This window comes from Anser cygnoides, chromosome 19, assembly GCF_040182565.1.
Source record: "Anser cygnoides isolate HZ-2024a breed goose chromosome 19, Taihu_goose_T2T_genome, whole genome shotgun sequence".
NCBI classification, from domain to species: domain Eukaryota; kingdom Metazoa; phylum Chordata; class Aves; order Anseriformes; family Anatidae; genus Anser; species Anser cygnoides.
Window position 1 is genome coordinate 10,707,840 of NC_089891.1, and position 18,843 is coordinate 10,726,682.

An 18,843-nucleotide genomic window follows, 5' to 3' on the forward strand; every position below is an offset into this window, starting at 1 on the left:
AATCACCATAAAGTGCACCCAAAAAAAAAAAGAAAAAAGAAAAAAAATAATCAGGGCATAAATGAATTTTGGAGCTGTCTAGTCTGGGATCTGTAATTAAATCAAGGAGACTTTCTGATCTATAGAAGGGTCAGTGTAACAGGGCAGTGCTTTGAACCATGGTCTCATTAAGATACAATTGCCTTCTTCGCTTCCCAGATTGTTTATAACAGAGGGCTTATTCCTAAGCAGTCAATAACTGGAGAACATAAATCACCGCACAGAAAGAGTTGTTCCTGGTTTATGGGCCAGATCCTCAGCTGGTATAAATCACTGTTGCCCCAGTGATGTCACCTAACTCATGCTTTATTTATACAATCCAAAGATCTGTCTCATACTGTTCTCATTTTATTGGCTTTTATTGACTCATTCTGTAGGCACAGATTCTCATACATAAAATGAAGGTGGAGATAATTGAGGTATGTGAAAAGTAATTTTGTAAAATTTTCAAGGGAAAATCTGAATCGTTCTCTTCCTTCCCCTTTCATTTTATTAAAAAAGAGTTACCATCTGAATTTTTGTCAACTCATAACCATTTCCCTAAATACCACCTTGGTCACTTTGCACTCGTTCTTTTGCGAAATGTTCCAGTGGTCTTTGCATGATGTAATGGAGCTGCTTCTAGATGCTTCTGAATTCAGAAAGGACGTCCCCAGGCTGACCAGGGGACAGTCAGGTTTACATCTGACTTTCCAGGTGTGTGCAGCACCGCCTTACAAACACCGCTGCGTGGGAGCCTTTGGATTGCCCTGTGCTTCATTTTGGGCTATAACGGCACAGAGAGACGAATCTCCAGAAATCTCCTTCTGAGATGAAGGTCGCTTTTGGTCCCTTGGCCCAGCAAGCAGGCAATATTCACCTGGCCTGCACAGCTCCTCTACCAAAGCAGTATTACCAGTCGTTAATTAAACTTACAAAAGCTCCTTTTCCTTTTTGTTCCGGTGGTTGCTATGAGCAAATCTGGCAGCATGAAGTCCTTTTTATATGTCCTGGTTGTATTTCATCATGCTGATGTCAGGACTGATGTCACTGGTGTCAATACGGTATTTATGAAGCTGGCGATCAATGTTAAATACTGGATTTGGGATCCATTGACAGAGTTACAGCTCTGACTGCGTTTGACCTTCTTTAGCTGCCTGGGAGCCAGAGGGGATTTTCCATGTCATTCAGTTAAAGGAGTTTCCACTGCCTGGCTTTCTCCTCTCACTGCACGGTACTGCAGTGAATACAGTCATTTGAAAAAAAAAAAAATCATAATAAAAAGTCTCCAAGGAAATAGTAAAAATTTATGAAAGAAATCTCCAGAGAACAAAACATCAAACTGGCAGACACTGAACATGAGAAAACAGCCAAGGAATATTGTGAAAAATTGATGAGCAGAGCTGCAGATACTTGAAAACAATAAACAAGCAGAATCTACTTAATTAGGGAAGATTGCGATGTTATTTCTCTGGGTTAACTTTTATGTCCACCCAGAACTTTGGCACGCAGATAATGACAGGCCCAGGAATTTGAATTTGCTGCCGTTCCTTTTGCGAAACACAGAAATTACGTCCACTTCTTTCCCATGAAAAACTACCAGAATTTTATTCCAAGTTGTTTCACAAATCAAAGCTGTTGCTACAGCGAGGGTGAAATATTCACCGGCTCTGCTTACTGACCTCCTCCTGCCATCAAATTCATCACAGGGACTTGCTGGAGCTCTGCTTTCTGCCCAGAAAACACTGAAAGGAGGGAAGGTGAAGCCGCAAGGAGAAGCACAGGCACAGGAGGCAATTTTGCCCAGGCTGTGTCTATTCCCTTCCTGCAGCCATGCAACGCATAGCTTCTTTCTTGATGGAGCTTTTCATTAGAAGCATAACATATGTTTGAGAACAAGAAATAAGAGTTATTTAAAGACCTTTATCTGGCAGGATATGCATGTGCCTATGAAGAAAACAGCAGCGGAGATGTGCTCTGCAGGAGCAGGGTGCTGGAGAAGGAGACAAACCTTTGCACCCCAGCTCTCTTCAGCCCAGAGGCTGTTTCTAGAGGATGTTTCTGAAGCCTATACATTTTCCTTCTGACAGTTTAGATATATATGTGTATATATATATATATGTATATATAGGCTGGCTTCATGCTCACCACCTGCAAGCTCATCACCTTCACTAATCCATCAGTCTTCCATCAGCTTCCTTGGACTCTCCCAAGAGATCTGGAGGATTCAAACCCTCACAGGTGGCAGAATTTCTTCCTGAACTCGCGATGACACTTTCCCTTAACTTCTGAGCCTGGAGATCTTTCTTATGCTCCTAATCTCCCTGAAACCATCATTTCTTATCCAAAGCTGCTTAAGCAGTTGGGGAGTAACGTTCATTTCCAGGCAATATGTGCGCAAACTTGGATGAGGGCTGGTTAGCAAAAGGAGCTGGCTGTAATCCGGAATAAAATTAAACCTTAATCACTGGGTTCGGGAGGATAGATTTGTCACTGCCCAGCAAACATGTATCTTAATAAACACATTCATTCCCGCGGAGCACAAATCCATTCATATCCACTGGCTTAAACGGATGTGCATCTGCGCAGGGGGACTTGGGATTTTCCCCCCTCTGAAGCAGTGCTTCACCGTGAAGAGAGGCTTACGTACGAGCGCTGGCCCTTATGGCAGCGACGTGGTTGTGGCTGAGCTATGCTCGCATCTGCAGGCTGGGAAGGGCTGAATCCTGCAAGAGGCTGCTGCCTGGGCACCGCGTTAGCAAGGGGCAGCTTCAGCCCCACCACGGAGAGGGGGGGATCTGAGCTGCAGACGGATGAAAGGCTCCTTTCCATGTCACACTGGCCCATGGCAGGGGTTAGAAATCAACCTAGGTCTCCTGAGCCACCGCCCTGTGCACTAACCACATTTTTCGTCCTCTCCATTTCTCAACTGCTAGTAATTACTCTTAGAAATGCTCTGGAAGCCAAAACAAACAAGCGAGATATTTCCAGTGAGCTTTCAGTTCGTTACTAATCCTTCAAAGACAGTTCTGTCCACAAGGCAATACAGCAAGTTATCATGTTGCTGAGCCCATTTCTCTGCTTTGCGTGTTTGTGGCGTCGTTTCTCTCTGATGAACGAATTTGCGTACGAGCTGACATCTCCCTCTTTGGACTGGAAGTTTTCTCTCTCACATGATGGGAAAAACAAATTCCATGCTGAATCAGAACCCAGCCGGCACAGCTAATATGACCTGGATTTGTTTCAGGGGACAGGGATTTTGGTCACCCAGGGCCTACCTCAGAACCAACTGGAAGTAATTTTGTGCTTTTTTTTTTTCCACTGTACTCCAAAGTACTACCTCATGAGCACAGCATCCTGGGATGACAGTAAAGATCTGCAGACACTGAATATGTTTTTTTTTTTGTTGTTGTTTTGGTTTTTTTTTTACTATTGCTTATCTCTACTTTTAAATAGAATGTTAATAAATAAATAAATAAAGGCCTTTACTGAATCTCTCTATACTACATTATATCTACATGGATGTGAATTCTCGCACCAACTCATCCTGCACTGACTCACTGGAATGTGCTTATCACAGGTGAATCTATGAAAGAAAGTCATCCTTATCGATACTTTGCCTTCTTCCTTGGAGCCTGTTCATGCATGACTTCATGGAGCTTCACAAGAGTTGACTGAAGACTGGGTGCAGTGTCCCTCTAATTAGCAATATTGTCTCATCTTGCATCGTATTTTATGATCTGCAGACATTATCTGGGTGATCTAATTCAAGGGAAAGTGATGGGAATATTTCAATTCTGTTATTGAATTTTCTTCTCAGGCTTTGTAATTAATTCCCAGTGCCTCAGGCGGGCTGTAGTAGCGGTGACAGATGAGCCGTGCTCCATCACAAACGTAAGCCAAAGCCCAAGCTGCCGCGTTAGACTTGGCGTTTTACCCACCACGTACAGTGGCTTTGCCTCTGCTTCTGCTGCTTCTAATCCAACCAGGGCAATGTAAAAGCAACACACAGTGAGACTTTCAACAAAGAGTATTAAAACCTAAAGAAATTCCAGTTCATAGTAGCATAGCACGTCAGAAGAGACCTATTTACCTTTCCTTGCCCGGTCTTCAAGCCTTACACATTTCTAGGAAAAAAGCATCTTGTATCACTCTCTGAACACTAAAGTGTGAAGACTAGTTCACAACTTTCAGGGCAAGCACGAAAGAGTTCATCTGATGAGACTTCAACATCTAAAGAAGAGATTGTTTACAAGCTTTGGGCCAACTGTGCTGTTAGATGTGGTGGAATTTCTGAAAGTAACTGCTTGCTTTAAAGCCACTGAGTTCATTTAAATGAATGGGATTGAGATGTAAAAGTCCTTTTGAAAATTCCATGAGGTGACTGGTGCATTGTTAGGTTCTGCAGCTAAAAAACTGGCCTGTGGGCTTTGATGCACCCTCATCAGTTCAACAAGCATGAGGGTATTACCCTAACTCAAATGAATATTGTATGTGCAGAGCACATTATTTGGCATTACGTTCATATAAAACTAGATTAGTGTCAAATAAACCTTCTAAGACAAAGTCTAAAGACAGGCTGACGCCCATATATCTGTGTGTCCATGTAGACCTCACCTACTGCACACGTTTTATACTGGAAATTATGACCTCGTGAAGTGTGGAGGTAACTCAGATGCCAACGTGTACAAACACTGCTGGTCTGCCTCGCGCACTCTGCAGCAGGGTACACGCTGTCCAACCAAGCCTTCTTGGGTAGTAGGTAGAGCTGGACCTCGGCCAAGGCTTGAAGATGCATAGATCAAGATTTCAGACTCCCTCTATGAAGTTCATGTAAGTTGGCAAATGCAGTTTTAATACTGGCCCATTTCTAGTTCCTTCCAGATAGGTTGGGCATTGCTACTACAAAGTGAAAACCGACTGGCTCACATTTATTTTTAAAACCTTAACTAACCAGATGATGTTTTATCTGACTATAGGCCAGTCCAGCCCACATGAAGAAAAGGCTAGAGCACAGATCAAACGTTTCTTGGCCAACATGGCACTGCTATTAGGGGAGATTTCCAGCAAGCTCTGTCACAAGTTGCAAGATATTTATCAGAAACAAATGGAGTTTGAAATTTCATGACATTTAATTTTTTAAGACAGTAATTGCCTATTTCCTTACCAAAATTAGAAACAGAAAATGTTTTAAAAAGTCCTCTCTCCAGCAACCTCTATTGTGATTCAGTTTATTTTCTTTGCAGCTAAGGCATCCACCCCCTTTCTAGCAGAAGCCCCGTTCGCTCCCGTTCCTGATGAGCCCCATCCAAGCGCAGGAGTGGGCATTGCCAGGAGGGGAGCACTGGTTCTCTCCTGCTGCCCAGAGGAGCGAGGTGAGCATGCTTTCAAGAGAATGACTAAGGCAGCTGCAAGATATAAGTTTCACTTCATCAGTCTCTTAAGGAGAAAACAACTTTACTTGCCATTAAAGTCCTGGAAGCTCCAATAGCTGTCCTTATAAATTAAAGGATGGAAATGGGTTTTCGGTAAAATTTGTTCCAGTTCACCACTCAGAAGCTGAAGAACAGAATAGGAAGAGTAGCTGTTTCAAATACGTAGTCTTAATGTGGACACAGCCTTCCACAAAGTGACACGCAAAACCTTTTGGAGCACTTGCAGAATTGGGTTGTGTCTGCGTCCACCACATCGAGAGCAAGAGGGTGAGAACACAGACATTTTTCAGGAGGGGATCACAGGAAAAAGGCAAATATTCTATGCAGTTTGATCGTCTTGCTGGTGTTGCTTTCCTCGTCTTGGCGATGCATCCAACAAAGCTCCTGTCCATGGTAAATGCAGTTGAGTCGGTCAGAGAGCAGCACTTTGTGCAGGTGCCTTGCTATATGGCACTGGTGAGATCCCTGTGGAGAACAGGCTGTTCCCCTCCCTCGTGCCTGCTGTGGTCACGGGGCTCTGTCTGGGTGATGACCCCTGCTAATGATCGTTACTGCTGGGGGCAGTCCAGATGCCCGTGACTCCCTCTGACTGCTTGAGGTCCCTTCAAAAAATCACAGCTGCGACTGCAGATTTTTTTAAGAGCTGTCAGCTCAGCACTCACTGCCTACATGTGTGGTACAGACACTTCAAACAGGTGAAGTTTTAACCAGCACAATTATCCTTTGAGGAATTAGTGGTAGTTGGCAAACTTTATTTCAATTATATCTACCTTCGACCCCTTTTTTTTTTTTGCTACACACCCCAGCTGTAAACATGTGTAAAATGTCTCAGTAACTCTCAGAAATGATTGTACCAAAGTTACAAGAAATTCCAGAGTCCCACATGAAATCGTGCCTGGAATAAAAACTAAAACTTCTGGGCAAAGCAAATGAATTATCAGTATTCTTACAAGGACTTCACAGAGCTCTCTGTGCTCCAGGGATCTCGCTGTACCTTCTGAGGTTTCAGAAGGATATGAAATTATATTGCCCCAAGCATGCATTGAATAACCTTCAAGTCCCTGCGGCATCAATGTGGGTAAACACTGGAAGACATAATTAATTGGCATAATGGCAGGACCTGCAGATCTGACTGATAGGGGTGGACAGACGAATACATTGTGAGTCTTGCTCTGAATGTGACCAGGCTTGCTGTCCAAAGCAGTTCTCGGAGGACTTCATTTCGCAGGAAAGAGCTTCTGCTACTGAAAATAGCCTGCTCTCAGCACAACTGAGTTTTCCTCTGTAGGTAATTCAATAGAATTTCTGAGGGGTGGTGGCTGAAACCAGAGGCTGTTTTAATGAGACACGGTGACAATTAAACTAAGGCATTGGATGTGACTGTGTGGTTACTCCCATTTATCCCACAGCTGGACCATAAATATTCCAACCTGAACCCAGGATTTTCCCTTTAACATTACACTTTCTCTCTTTCACATCTCTGTTTTCTCCTGGGTGGTGCAAGGGTGCAAGGGTGGTTACACCTTGGGACAGGGAAGATGTCCGGTTGCAGTCAGCTGGTTGTGCTGTCTGTAGCATAATTACGGCTCCACAGGGCTGGAGATGTTCTGGATTTACTCCACAGACACCGGGTAATTACTACCCCATTGATCCATGGCTTTTTAAGGCTTTATAGGGCTGGCATGTGGTACACCCCATGGAAAACCAGAATATCGGGGCATGATATAGCAGGTATGATACTGTATATTAATTTCCGTGGAAACTCTTGTGGGTAAACTGATACAAGACGAAATAGCATCAGCTAGTAATTGTGCTGTGTAAGTGATCAGTGCTCATGCTTGGGCTGAAGGTTTCTGCGTAGGGTCAGCTAGGATGAGATCATTCGTGCTCTTTGGGGAATGCCTCATCCTACCCACAGGAGTTCTGTGGTAAGAAAAAATGATCACTTGTTAAGTAAAAGTGCTAAAAGATTATTACCAATTGCCTGCTGACAAATCAGTGGAACATCTGAGTAGTCGTCTCTTGGTGCAACTCTATCAAGACCAGCAAAACCACAGTGGAGTTGGATTTAATTTGCCCCACTGCCTTTCAGTGCTTTCTAAATTCTTCCCTTGCTCATTTTTCATTTTTTGCCATGACTTTCCAGCAGGCAGCAGAGACAAGGTACATGCTGAGCGATCATCCTGTCCGGTTTTCCACATCTGACGCTCAAAAAAAAATATATATACATATGCGGAGAGGAAAGAATGGTTTGCAGTGAGTGATAACAGCTCTGCCTGGTGCTACCACGGGACGCCGCTGACGTGAGGGTGCTGGTGTAAATGCACGTGGGCCGCCTGATGGCATGCTGGGCAAGCCTGGTGGCAATGGATTATTTGAGGCCAAGCGATGGGACATGCAGAAAGCCAGTGGCAGAGCAGGAACCGAGCGCAGGCGAGGGCTGTGCGAGCCTTTGTGCAGCTGTCTGGATCAGTCCCGGGGCTGCTGGGGTGTCATGGCATACCTGGGCTGAGTTTCAAGTCGACCTCAACTGATTTATGGGCTGGATGGAGACCTATAAAACCTGCGGCAATTCTGCATGGGGGTTCGCTGTGGAGCTCAGCAAAACTGTGAAACTCCAGCTGAGCTTTGTCCTGATTTTTCTGACACTCGGATAAATGTAAACCAAAAGCCTCAACCCAAATACTGCCAAATTATGGGGAATGTGCCAAAATGGAGATTATTTTTAAATATCTTCCCCTGTTTTGTGGCTTATGGGATGGGCATAGGGATACTAAGCAATAAACAAAGGACTACAGAGACAGTGTTTTGTGAACTCTGAGCATGACCTTTTCCACGAGGTGAAGTTATTGTATAAGACTTTCCTGTCTGAATGGGAAGGCAATGGGCAGGACAACACAATAAACCATCTCTCAACAAATGCTGAGGACTCAATTACAAGAGTATGGCTTAATTTCAAGGTCCCAGCCACACTGAAACAGCTGCTGAGCCACAGCTGGGTGTGAGGAATCACAGGACCCGTCCTCCTTGGATCGCAGGGGCAGTCAGCAGTCAAGGGCTGTCCAAGAAGGACAATCTCTACAAAAGTCTAAAAAAAACTCAAAAACGTTGATCTTACATTGGGGGATAAGTAAACTCTAGGTAGAGAGATACGGAGTGATTTACTGTCCTTAAAATCTGTTTTCTCTTAACAGTCTTTCTTCTAAATAAAAATCTTTCTTCTAAATAAATAGTACTTGGCTCAGATAGGGCCCTTTCTTTACTGTATACCAGTGTCATTGCTCCCAGAAAGAAGAGAACCACAGGCAGTGAAAATAGGTCAGGCCTGCTGAGGTAATCGGGAGAGATGGGAAAACAGTCTGATTTCTCCCCAAAGCCTGGGATGCAAAGCAAAGATGATGTGTGATGATGTGGGAAGCACTGGGGCAGGTGCCCACACCAAGCCCTGCAAAGCATCAGCAGCCAGAGCCCTGCTTGGGTGGAGAGGGAAAGGAAGGAGGGAATGTAATTAACTCTGCCCCATGAGAGGAAGAGCAAGAGAAGCAGTGTTTGTCAATAGGAAACATGAAAAAATAACCACACACACACACAAAAACAACCCTCAAACCCAACAGTCCTGATTGCACCCATCAGATAAGCTAATGGAGCATTAGCACTTCTCCATTTCACCCTTCCTGCCCTGCCCTGCAATTTGCAAATGGAACAGAAGCCTCTGCATCCTTTTGCTCTTGCTCAGCTGCCCATCCTATCCCACATTTATCTGCTGGGATCACAGCACAGTGCATGCATCTGTTCCTGTTATTAAATCAACAAAAATGGGGATGTTGACAAATGACAGCAGCTTTCTCCATCCCGGACTGCTGCTGTTGTGACAGTGACCTGCCCTCCCCGGGGAGCAGGGACCCTGCCCAGAGCTCTGTGAGCTCTGAAAGTGAGGGGAAAGGGGCTGACTGCAGTAACCAGTGGGTTTGTAGTCCGCCTCCTTCCTAATTAATTTGCACAGGGAAGAAGACATGGTTTTCTAATAGCTGCTAAATGAAGTACAAAGCAGCACCTTGTGCTTTGCAGGAATATTACAGGGCTGTTTTCCCAAGGGAGCTCTTGCATCCATTCACCAGGAGCAAATACCGTGACCTCAACACGCCTGCTCTGCAGTCTTCATGGGTACGTGGCCTATGAAATATTGTCATGGCCAAAAGCTTGTGCATTCAAAAGGAGTAAGTCTGTTTTTCACAGCTTCATGAAAGTTGAAGACACGGGGTGAAGTCTCACTTTGTCTCTGCCTTAGTCTCCTTCCCCCAGTTCACAGCCCACTGGAGTCTGGGCTTTTCGCCTGGTGTATCTTCCAGAAAGGCATCCAGCCTTGCTCTGAAGAGATAAAGATCCACTGACTCTGGCAGGAATTTCTTTCCAAGGATTATAGTGCTCTTCTGTTAAACACATTGATCTAACTCTTGTTGTAATCTTACAATCAGTGGCAACCAGATACTGGTTCTCGCTGCAGCCATCGGAGCGGAGCCTGGTATTCCAGGTTCAGCCTCTCCTGCCCTTTTTGTCCCTTTACACTGCAATAAATGTACATTATTCTGCACTTTACTTGTTCTGTGACTTTTTTAATGCAGAATGTGTTGGACAAATGTTCTAAGTTGGAAGAAAGCAATTGTGCATTAGCGACCCTGGATTGCTTTGGCTGGTTGTGAATTGCCCTTCATGCCTGAAGGGTATTAAAATGTGATGGGAACACATCCAGCAGACAGTCCTGACGAATGCTGCATGAGTCTCTAGCACTGGGCAAGGAGTTCTGTTACTGCAAAAAACTCCATCTTCCCCCCTAGAAGTACAGTGGATATAAAGGACCCATCTGTGGCTGAAAGAGAAGTGTTTTAAAGACAGAGAGCTTTGTTCTTATCCTTGCTGCTTCAGACATATACCGGAGAGAAATGGAGTAGGGTACGAGGCCAAAATTAATATTATTTTTGGAAAGAGATTGATCCTGGAAAGTAAGTACATGAAAGAGGAAGAGAAACAAGGGATTGTTAGTTAAGGTCACTTTGAGGTCTGGCACACATGACCCGAAAAAGCCCAAAAGCTTTGGATTCAATCACCCCAAACAATGCAGGAATTGACTGTGATTATATAGTTACAAGAGTGCACAGGGTAATTTAGCAGTCGGAAATTGAATAAGAAAAGGCTAGGATATCCACAAACAAGATGTACTCTGCCATGTTATGAAGGCTTTGACAGCAGCCATAAGCACATTTAGGTGAGCCTGCCACTAACGTCAGCCTGCCAAGAATATGAGCGTCCTTGGGAATATGGGAATACTGTAAACTTCTGGGACTCTGTGGCTGGGCACGTAACTCGACTTTCTCACCACTTCCTTCCTTCGCAGTAAATGGAACAAAAAAAAAAAAAAAAAAAAAAAAAAAGAGTGGGTATCTGGGTAGGCCAAGTCCGCATCCAGTTTCCCAAAGCCCTTTATTAGAAAGTGCCTGAGTGTTCGAGCACGTAGAGCTGCGGCTGTCAGGAACCGAGGGCACTTCACACTCCTCCACCTTGGGAGGACATTGGGAATTTAATGGAGATAGGGACATTAAGACCTCTGGCTTTCTTCAGCTCTGCCCACTTTCACCTGAGACTGGGGAATATGCTCTGTTTTTTTTATTGTTTTACAGAGATGTAATAAAGCAGTTATCAGACAGACCTCTGAGATGGAAGTTTTCCTTAGCTGAACCGAACTAACAATGACCTGGGAAACACAAACATCGCTGCGGCTTCCCCTCTACTTTGCAAATGTTACAGAAAGCCCTGGCTAAAGAATGAGGAAAATCAGTTTGCTAAAATACCCACTGAAGCAGCAATATATACTCAAATTAATATGTGCACACACCTGTAAGAAGCACAACACGGGAACAAATGTCACAGCAGCCTCTGACAGACTTTAGGGCTGATTTCAAGAGAATGGGCACAAAAACAAACTCCACAGAAATCCCTTGCTGCACATTTTCCCCTTCTTCTATATCCCCAAGGCTAATTAGCACCTAGCAACACCTCAAGAAAGATGAAAGTTCATTTAGGGTTCATCGCTTTGACACTGTGTTAAATGGCCAGGGAAACAGAAGTGGTTTTTGGTATCTTATAGCCCACAGACATGGAGCACCTGTAAGATGAGAAGAATATGCTTAGCTTTCATTAGCTTTTTAGAGCTTGCAGACACATTTAACAAGCATAAACCCTGCCAGTCCGGGCTCTGTTATCAGTAAGCAGTGGTTATTAGCTCTCGATTGCTTCTCTCTCACTTTGCTGAAACCTACTCAGATCTGACACAGCGTGAGAAAGAAACCACTTTGCTATGTACAGAACAGGTAGGAATTAAGCCCAGGTGGGTAAATTTTGGGGTGCATATTCCAGTCCTGGGAGCTGGAGTGATGGTTACCATAACGCGCATCACCCACTGGAGCTTTGACCAACTTTCATTAAAAAGCTGTGAGTTTTGCGTCCAGATCTTGCCACAGGACGCTGCTGTTTCTGTGTGTATGAACCTTGCATGCCTTGGACATGCAAGGACTCATTTTCAAAGCAGTGAATTGGATGCTTCAGTCAGCCTTTAGACAAGCCGAATCACCCTACAATGGAAATTAAGCAACTCTCTTTTAATTAGTTCCCTATGTAAGTCTGAAAGAAAAAAAAGAAGTCATCAGGCTGTTGCAAAGCACTACTTTGTGTCGTGGCAATGCTCAGATACAAGACCTTGTGCTTCAGATTGAGGGAAATTACCTCTAACCTGAAAATCATGCATTCACTGCAGTGAAGAATGTTTCAAATTCTTCCCTGGAGGAAAGTTTCATTTTATCTCCTCTGGCACTAACTCTTTAAGCACTTTATAATTCTGGAATACCTCAAGTACTGCAAAGTGCAATATTTCTGGATATGGAATTGACAAGAGCTCAAGGAGAGAGAGAACATGCTTATCCATTTCTTTCCCCTCAATCTTGTTTTTGTCATTAAACTGAGCTGATAATGAGCTGAATTTTATTTGCTTTCTACATTTAAGTAGAAAAGGCATATAACAACCTAAAACATCAGATACAGTTGACATTTAATATTGTGCATCTGTAATGAAGATCTCCTGTGACCGCTTTTCTAATTCCTATTAACACAACTTCCTAATGCTAATTACTTTCACAATTGGCTTATGAGTATTTTTATAGTATGTGTGCAGACAAACAACAGCTAATAGTAACAATAGTTATCAAGCCATGGTCACCCTCAGCATCTAAATTTTTAGCACAGTACTTTCTAATCTGGGATTGTTTCCCAAACCTTAACTAGCCACCTGAGCTGATTTACACATTTTGCAACTTAATTAGACCTCAATATGGATGAAGATTGTGAAGGTTTTTTTTCTGGCTAATAATAGTTGTACTTTGTCTTGCTTTGTCTTTTAACTAAATATGCCCTAATTGTGTATTTACATTTGCTGGCATGTGCAAAACGTTTTAAGTAGATGGGCAAAGCAGCTAATTAGTATTGTACTTTCTGTACTTGCATGGTACACCAGAAAATTGTTCAGTGGAGCAGGTTATCAAGCACACAGTCAACAGTATTCATTAATCCAAAAGTAGGAGTCATGTACGAGGTGCCCAAATTAGTGCTGTGAAACTTGTATCCAATAGCATGGGATTTCTTATCAAACCTTTATATGAAATCATATCCAGAGATTTCACGATCAGAATCTTAGAAAATATAGAAATTTGCTACAAGTCATATTTCTAAATACACTTTTGTTTAATGCTTGATATGTTCTTATTCTCAATAAAAATTAACAAGGAAGATCAGGTCTTCAGCTATTCTGCAAATCCTCCACTCAGCATGTACGTGTTCTTGTGCTTTTTCTTGTTCCCTTTTCCTCTGTGGAAGACAAAAAAAGCCAAAATGAAAAAAAAAAATAAGTTCTGCATCAACAAGGAGTGTGTTTCTTGTTTAAGCCTATTACTGTGGTTTCTGCACAAAATACAAGGAATGTATGTGGGCTTTAATGCAATGCTTTTTAAAATCCTAGTCAGAAGCACTCTAAGAATCCTAGATTTCTCTCTAGAGACTACAGCAGATTGTTCACAGTTATGCAGGAGTGTAGTGGGGGTTGCAAGGAGTTGCATTTCTTCATAATGGGGATAAGGATAATGTAGTTTAAAAACACAGACTGTACATCAATATGCTTTGATATGCAGTCATCTGCCAGTCAGATGCTTTAGCACAAATGAAGCTGAGGATGGATGAGTTGTGATTGTTGTGTACCAGAGATCTTATGGGTCTTTAATGCCATTTTTGGGGGGACTCTGCCACTTTCTAGGACATCTGATCACCACTTTGTTTCTATTGAGCTGACAAATTTATTCACAGAGGATCACAGTTTTAGTGCTACTGAATTTTAAATATATTTCATGGACTTGCAGAAGAAACAACTACCTTAGAGGTATCTTCATTTGTATGTGTTGAACAATACTCAGTGTATAAAAAAATCAAACAACCAAAAAACCACCCAGACTTCTAAACAACCCAAATCAATGCATAATGGTTTATAACAGTCATTACTATCACAATTACTCTAATTGTCTGTTTTCTTGTCTTAATTGGTCATGCAAAGCAAATCACAAATCTTGAGCAGTCTTTCCCAGAAGGGTGTACTATAAAATTATATGCAGCCTAAGTTACCAGGAAACATAAAAGTAATTTTTCAGAAGAGAAATCTGGCAGGTGATGGGGTGCTCCACTGGAAAAGGTCAGCAGTCAGACCTCATTTCAAACTGAGATTAAATCTACGATAAGACTCAAGTTCAGAGGTTTGGTGAACAGGTTTTCTTCTTTTATGAGTTTTTTTCAAAAACTATAGTTAAGAGCCAAGCTAGGCATGCTTTCTGAAAAATAAAATAGCCATTATTTGCAAGAAATGAGAGCCAATAAATAAATGTGTTTTCTCTCTAGGCTAATACTTTTTCAATGCTTCCAAAACCAAAAAAAAGAATAAAGCTCAAAAAGATAAGTTATCCCCTCAGAAAAATTATCTCCCAAGAACCTGGCAACTTTCATGAGCTCTAACATTCAATTAACATTTTTTGCTTTGTGTGTCACGTTTCAATTAAGTAGAAAGCGTATTAATCATATAGAACAGGAGTGTATTTAACATGAGATAATGTGCTGGATTTCAGGACTTTGCTACTCTGGTTGTGATTCAAACCCAGAATGGTCTGTAGCTTGTTTATGTCTTTGGAAAAGGAAGGGTTGGGAGTTCTCTGCGGCATATTTATCAGTTGGAAAAATGACTAGAACTGCATTTGAAGAGCTTGGAACAGTCTTTCCCGGCAAACTGTCGAATCCCTGCCTGGCACTGAAAACATTTTAGCAATAGGGCAAAAATGACAACTGGATCTCTGAGAGAGATCTAGAATGTTCACAGTATGGACTATGAAATGTGCTATACCTAGGAAAAAAGGTCAGATTTTCAAGATGCAGAAGGACGTGTTTGGAAAAGTACGTCGTTGCTTCACGCCTAGGTACCGAACTCCCACGCAACTGCGTATTTTTGAAAATCCCAATAGTCTCTGCCTTTAAAAATCTGCCTCAGGAGGCGTGAACAAGCAGCTTTTTCCTTGCGAAGGGGAGAGAATGATGCTGTGGTGGTTTTGGCAATAGGGGAGAAGTCAAAAGCTCTGCATTTTCATTTTTGACTTTGTCATTGTTTTTGACAAATCATTTACACTTGTGAGCTTCCATTTCCCATCTTAAAATAAGACTGACCCCACTTCCTTCACTTATAGAAGGGTTTGTGAAAATAGGAAGAGCTGCAATACAAAATTTGGTTACAAAGTAAGCTCTTTGAAACAAAGGAACATCTCTTTAGTTGACGGCTCTACAGTGCACGGTGGGGCTGGCTCTCCAGCAATAATGAAGGAATGCTAAAATGCATACACACATTCTGGCCAATGCCTTCCTGAATGATAAAGCTTAATAGTCCATCCACACTGATGAACGGCACCGGTATGAAAAGATTAATTTAGATACCTTTCCAAAATATCCAGAACTTAGCCTTCCAGGCTGCCAAAATTTTACTGGAAATCTCCTGGGATTTGCAATGCCGACTGCTTCTGCCATTTCAGCACTTCCAGCCTGAGCTAAGAACTGGAACCTTAGTATGTAATAGGGTAAAAATTAATGGGATTTGTCAGAAAGTTCAAAGAAGTTTGGCTCTATAAGTAAGGAAGGATCCAAGATCGGCAAGATATATATTTTTTCTCTCATTCAAGAAGATTCTTAATTACAAAACAAACAGAAGCAGAAAACAGAAAAAAACTTTAACTTGCCATATGGTCAGGAGTAGTTGGAAGGAAAAGTAAGTTTCCTTCTCATGTTTCTACTGAAAGTTTTTATTTATTAGAGATGATTTAAACTCTAAAAATTTGAAAAGATTAGAATAGAAAACAATAGTGGTTAGATGTGTCAACTTTTCAGAAGAGACCAAAAGAAAAAGAAAAAAAAAAAAACTTTCAAGCAAAACCCAATTGCTGTAGTAAATCATTGTATGTGGTAAATAAATCAGTGTGATACTGATAAAGCTTCTTTGGCTGCTGCGAGTCACATTTCAAAAGGTTTTTAAACTGGTGGTTACATCCCATCTGTGATATGTAGTTGTGTAACTAATCAGGTGGGCCAAAAAATATCAATAAATAAATCTTTAAGAAACATAAAATGGGATTTGGCTCACAGGACAATAGGACCTGTGCAAGAAATTTCCACATTAAAAAAACATTGCTCTTTCTGAATCCTGGGGTGAAGAAACAGTTTGAAACGAAACAGACAATTCCATAATTGTAGGGGGAAAATATTTATTATAAAAGAGACAAGTTCACCAAAACATCCAGTCCAAGTTTAATTTAGAAAAAAATTTCTCAGTCCCCTGCTCAAGTTTGCTAGCAGTCGTAAGCTGGAGCGTGGTGTATTCAAGGGCTTGGGGGAGATTTAAGCTGTCTGTGTAAGCACCGTGACTACAGATTTTGCAATCCAAAGTTATTTTTGCTTTTAATTCTACTCCAGAAGATCTGAAAGGTTAACTTTGAGCTCTTCCCACAAAAACTAGCCACTTGTAATTGCATCTGGAAAGACCACGAGTGGCGGAGATAGTTTCTTGAGACCAGAAAGAGCCAAATGAAACCTCCCCAGATGGGCATCTGGGCACGGTGCTGGAAGGATTGTTCCATCTTGGTCTGAGAGAAAGCAGTGTGTCTGCAGGGGAGCTCAGGTGGGAATTCAGCTCCTTGCAGGACCAGGGCCATCCATCAGCCGTTAGGGTGATGACCCACCTATGTCAGGTCCCTTCACAGCTGGTCCAACAGGTATTTCACGCACTTTGTTTTAAAAGCTTGTCTGCAGGTGGAGGAAACCACCTGGCCATAAAGGATGTGCTCCTTACAGTTATCTCTTGAAGAAGAAAATAGGAAAAAGGAGCATTTTGGGGAAAAAAGGAGCAGCCTCTAGAAGTGGTTGCAGATGTCCAGCACATGGTGTGAGCGGAGGTCACGGTGCGATGCCAACGAGCCTCTGCCCTCCTACTGCTCCCGCAGCACTGTGCAGCCCCTGTGGATGTGCCACTGGTACATCCAGTCAGCAGGGAGGGATATAAGGCAGCGGATCCCCTCAGCTGGGATCTCACCCAGAGCCTCCTCTGAACTGCTAAACACTCATATAGGTAAGACACGCACCCTGGATGACAGTTTGAAGCACGTCAACCCTATTCTGTTGGGATTTAAAATACCACAGGTGAGCTTCCTATCTGAAATTATTGGTGTTTTTCTGATTTTAATGGGCCCGGGATTTGATTCTATAGCAGCACACTTCCTTTGATTTATTTAGATTTTCTTCTTCTTTCTTTTTTAAAAACATCAAAAACTTAGGTATCACCTAACTTGACTCCTAGTTTTCCAAAGCATGAAGTTTTGCTCCAAATGTGGGAGGCAGTGTATGCTACAGATACTAAAAAGTTACCCTCAGATAGGTCTCTGCATTTCTCTATCTCCATTGCTACATTGGATACGAAAATCAAAAAAAAAAAAACCAGTAAAAAAACAGTAAACAGAAGTAAGGGAGTGAAGAGGCTGGAACAAGACTCCTAAAAACACAAGGACTGAATTTGTGTCCAGGTGTTCTTTCGTTGCATTTCCCCACTGCCATCCTGCTGTTGCATGGTGCATGGCTATTTTTCTGTTGATGAAACTACTGAGGGGAAAAAAAATAATATGAAAACCAGTGCTGGATAGCTGCATATTACATGTGCATGAAAAATCTGTGCTGGCATGACTCTGCGTAGTGTTTTGCAGGTGAGGTCATTACAACAGCAGACTACATCTTTTGTTTTTGACTCTTGGAAATACATCAATCTTGGAATAGGGAAAGGGGAGAGAGGAAGACCTCATTTCTTTTCAGTGTAGTTCTTTCTCACTTCATATTTTTGATGCCACTGATGACCAGCCTGAAATCAAAGCCCGTAAGCTCGCAGTATCACAGACAAAGCACCAGGCTAAGGATTTAGCGTAGGGTGGAAATCCCAAAGCTGTTGGTGGGCCTTGCTGACAATTTCCTGTTTTTTGAAATTTTGATGAAAATTCAAGACAGAAAATTATACAAAAACTGGGAAAATATTTGACACAGGATATGCAAAGGGCATGCATGCATCCCCGTTTTATCCTATGAGTGATCGATCTGACTAACAATGGTAGTTTTACATATTTTCCCATATAATTTGATGGCCCGAATTATACTCAATTATAGTTATAAGCACATATTAAGGGATGCAGCACATCTTAGAGCATGAGACCATCAATCAGACAAAACAACAACCATTTCTACTACTTCTGCTCTTGCAGATTGGGACAATGTTTCTGTAGAAGACTGCCATTGTCTGAGTTGGCTGGGAAGGGAAACCTGCACAGGCAGAAAGTGATAACTGAAGGTGCTACATCCATCCTCCTGTGCAAAGATTTTGTGTCATAGCCTGGAAAAAAGATTCTTGAAGAACAGCCAGATCTCTATATCTGTATTTTATCTTCTTCTGAGCTAGAGACTTTGACTCTTCTGCAGGTCCTCTTAGTGATTACGCAGAGATCAAATCCTGATGAGAATGCCCATAAAATTTGGGTTTGGGTCATTTAAAAGGGGAAAACAGGTAAAAAAAAACCTGGATCCTACTTTGAACTTCCTTTGGTTAGAATGTTGTTTGGGTTCTGGGGCTTGGTTTTGGTACATCTTAATAAACAGAGCTGACAAGCACAACCTGCTTAATTCATCATGCATCTGAAAATGGAATAAGGAAAAGAGCAGATCTATTTCTATTTCTTTA